This window comes from Pinus tabuliformis, chromosome 3_1, assembly GCF_031772625.1.
Source record: "Pinus tabuliformis cultivar Carrire ecotype Pingquan chromosome 3_1, CPIR1, whole genome shotgun sequence".
In the NCBI taxonomy this organism is placed as follows: Eukaryota; Viridiplantae; Streptophyta; class Pinopsida; order Pinales; family Pinaceae; genus Pinus; species Pinus tabuliformis.
Window position 1 is genome coordinate 869,918,519 of NC_142301.1, and position 4,402 is coordinate 869,922,920.

Below are 4,402 nucleotides of genomic sequence, written 5' to 3' on the forward strand. Positions count from 1 at the left end.
GCGGTTCAGGTGCATACATACGCAGGCACAGAAGGGTTGCAGGTGCGGAGGTCCGCAGGCAGTTCAATGGACTCAGAGCGAGGTACGCAGGCTAGCAGTTGAGCAGGGTGCGTACGTAAGCAGGCGAGCAGTTGAGCAGGGTGCGTACGTAAGCAGGCAAGCAGTTGAGCAGGGTGCGTACTGTAAGCAGGCAAGCAGTTGAGCAGGGTGAGTACTGTAAGCAGGCAAGCAGTTGAGCAGGGTGCTTACGTAAGCAGGCGAGCAGTTGAGCAGGGTGCTTACTTCTCTTAAAATCTTTGTTTATCATTGTTGTGTTCTGGGTTTGGTCCTATTATTGTTGATCTGGTTACTACAGTTGACTGGGTGATTCTCTTATACTTGATGATCATTTGATGCTTATGGATCCAGTTTGAAAATTTATGAAAAGTGGTCCTTGTAAGAAAAGAAGTAGGGGGTTGTAGCTCCCTTCCAGGAGAGACTGGAAAACGAGAGAGAGAGTTGTAGCTCTCTGCAGGTTGCAGCCTGCGTACTGGTAAAGGACTGCACCAGTACAAAACCATTGTAAAAGGAGTTTCTAATTTGAAAGAAGATAGAGACATATTGCAGCAGGTGGTTTTCACCCACATTGGGTTTCCACCTTACATCTTGTGTTCTTTGATGTGACTATCTATTTTCTTTTGTTCATGCTCATTATTTTATGGTACTGACATACAAAAATAATTCAAAGAACTAATAAAGAAGATTTATTAAAAGAATTAGATAATACTGATTCACCCCCCCTCTCAGTATTATTTCCAACAATTGGTATCAGAGCAGGTCCTTCAGAGAAGCTTGATCGCTTGAAGGGAGATCGTTCATCATGAGCAACTACGAGAGAGAAGCATCAATCAGGCCACCAGTTTTTGATGGAACAAACTTCAATTATTGGAAGGTAAGAGTTACTGCCTATCTTCAATCTCTTGGTACAGAAGTTTGGGACATCGTAGAGACAGGCTACGCTTTTCCTTCAGCTACTCCTACAGATGCAGCCGAGAAAAAGAAGTATGAAACAAATGCGAAAGCAGTCAGTACTCTATTAGGATGTATATCTCAATCAAAATTCATGAAGGTAATGCACTATAAATCCGCAAAAGAGATATGGGACAAAATTGTCACGAGCTATGAAGGAGATGAACAGGTAAAGCGTGCTAAACTTCAAACTCTCAGAATTCAGTATGAGACTCTCAAAATGTATAATGATGAAAGTGTGGCTAACTATTTTCTTCGGGTAGATGAGGTTGTTAACTGTATGAAAAATTTGGGTGAAGAAATAAAAGAGGCTATTGTGGTTGAAAAGGTTCTAAGATCATTGTCCCCCAAGTTTGAATCTAAAGTATCTGCAATAGAAGAAAAGGAAAATCTACGAATTCTTACTATGTCTCAGCTACATGGAATTCTAACTGCTTATGAAATGAGAAAGGGAGGTCCATCAGACAGAAGAGAAGCTGCTTTCAAGGCATCAGGCAAAGGAGATTATTATGAAGTGAGCCACGTCCCAGAAGAAGAGGAAGAAGAATCAAATTTTGTCAGAAATCTTCAAAGGGGTTCTGGAAGGTTCAGAGGTAAGTTACCTTTTAAATGCTTTGCTTGTGGAAGAGTAGGTCATTATGCTGCAAAATGTCCTTATAAGGATAAAGGAAAGGAACCTGCTAGATGGAACAAGAAACAGAATGCAAATAAGAAAAGCTACTACACTCATGAAGATAGTGATGGTCTATCAAACAGTGATGAAGATGAACAAGGTAATGAATATAAGTTGTTAATGGCATTTGAAGATGATGATTATATGGATGCTATAGATGTGGATAACCTTTATGATGAAATTACTAGACTCAAGAGATGTATAGAAGAAAAGAACATGATCATTGATACTCTACAATTTCAAATTGATGAAAAGGAAAAACATCTTGAAAAATTAGAAGGTGAAATTGTTGGTCTTAGAAAAGAGATTGAGAAAACAAAAGCTATTAATCTCAAGTTTGTCAAAGGATCTGAAACTTTGGATGAGATTATCAATGTGCAGCGGTCTCCACTAAATAAGACAGGTCTGGGCTATAATAGAGAAACTTCTCAAGCATCCACCTCAAAAGGTTATCTTGATGTAGCAAGAAGAAATGAGCAAAAGCACAATGAAGATCATCAGGTAAAGCAGGGACGAATTACAAACAGAAACTATCAGGGGCAATCCATCTTAAGGGTGAACAAAAGCTACAACCAGCCACAGGTAAAATCTTCTCAATTTGGTTCAAGAATAGATGACAATAGAAATTACAATCAATTGGATGGTAGATTCGATAAGCGCAGAAGTTTCTTCAATGGACAATGCTTTTCTTGCCATAACTTTGGTCACAAAGCAGCTCAATGTGTTGCATATAAAACGATCATGACTAGGGAAGCTCAAAAACAAAGAAGTATGACGGGGATTACAAAAAGGACCTATAACAACTTTTCGGTTCTTGAAAATGAAGTTGAATGTTCTATTTGCAATAACTTTGGTCATGAAGACTCTGAATGCAGGAGCAGGTTTCAGCAGAAAAAGGAACAAGCCTCAAGCACCAAAACATGGAAAATAAAGGAACCTCAAACAGAAAGATGTGGGATAGCATTTTATGCAGAGGGACAGGAAAATCTATGGTACATTGACAGTTGATATTCGAAGCATATGACAGGTGATAAAGAAAAACTTGAGTCTTATTCTACTCTAGAAAAGGGAAAGAAAGTCTCTTTTGGAAATGATACTCCTGCAACTATAAAAGGAAAAGACATTGCTCAGTTAAAAGAAAAGGTCAAGGCTGGAAATGTTTTGTATGTTGATGGATTGAAGCATAATATTCTAAGTGTCAGCCAGATGTGTGATCAAAGAACCGAGGTTATATTCAGATCAAATGGATGTCTTGTTCGTGATCTTGATATAGGTAAAACAGTGATCAAAGGCAAAAGAACTCCAAATAATCTGTACATATTTGAAGAAGGACAACAACAATGCTATCTGAGCAAGGATGATGAGCACTGGTTATGGCATCGGAGGTTGGGACATCTAAGCTTTTCACAAATAAGGAAAGCATGCAAATATCAGGCAGTTTGAGATCTTCCAGATATCAAAATTCCTGACAACACCATATGCAAATCATGTCAGTTTGGAAAACAAACCACAACTAAATTTCCAGAGAAAGAAGGATCAGCTAGCATGCCTCTTGAGCTAGTACATACAGATACATGCGGTCCTTTCAGGAAAAGAACACCTCGAGGAGAAGAATACTTGATATTATTCATTGACGATTTCTCCAGGTTTGTCTGGTTAGGACTTATGAAGCACAAAGATGAAGCATTCGAAAAATTCAAATCCTTCAAAGCCTTGGTTGAAAATGAATCAGGCCACAAAATTAAGTGCCTCAGATCCGACAGAGGTGGGGAATTTACTTCAAATGAATTTTTCGATTTCTGTGAAGAACATGGGATAAGAAGAGAATTCTCTACAGCAAGAACTCCTCAGCAAAATGGAGTTGTGGAAAGAATGAACAGAATAGTCCAACAAATGGCTCGTGCTATGCTTGATGAGTCAGGAACTCCCGCAACTTTCTGGGGTGAAGCTGCACATGCTGTAGTTGTTATTCTCAACAAAACAAATATGCGGGTGAACAGCACTCAAACTCCTCATGAGCTCTGGAGTGGTAGGACTCCTTCAGTAAAGCACTTCAAAATCTTTGGGAGAAAATGCTATATCAAGAATACTGATGAGCAGCTTGGCAAACTTGAACCTAGAGCAGATGAAGGCATTCTTCTTGGTTACTCTCCACATAGCAAAGCATACAAATGCTACAATAAAAAACTTGGCAGAATTGTTGACAGCATTGATGTAGTGGTTAATGAGAAGGGATACATTCCTAGGCAAGTACATCATGAAGACATCGAAGAAGATGAAGGCTACCCCCAACGACAGAATGATGAAGAAGAAGAACCTCAAGAAGAACCAGAGGAGCAAACAAGAATAGAAGAAAAGACTCCATCCAGATATGTTCAGAAGAACCATCCAGAATCTCAGATTATGGGGCAGAAAGAAGCAGATGTACAAACAAGAAGAACAGTTGCAGAAGCTTCAAGCTATTTGGCATTACTTTCCTCTACTGAACCACAAAATGTGAAAGAGGCATGCAAAGATGAATGTTGGGTGAAAGCAATGGATGAAGAACTTGAGCAGATCGAAAAGAACAACACTTGGGAGCTGGTTCCTAGACCAAAAGATAAGAATGTTATCGGGACAAAATGGGTCTTCAAAAACAAATTGAATGAACATGGAGAAGTAATTAGAAACAAAGCCAGACTTGTTTGTAAAGGGTATGCGCAGCAAGAAGGAATAGACTTT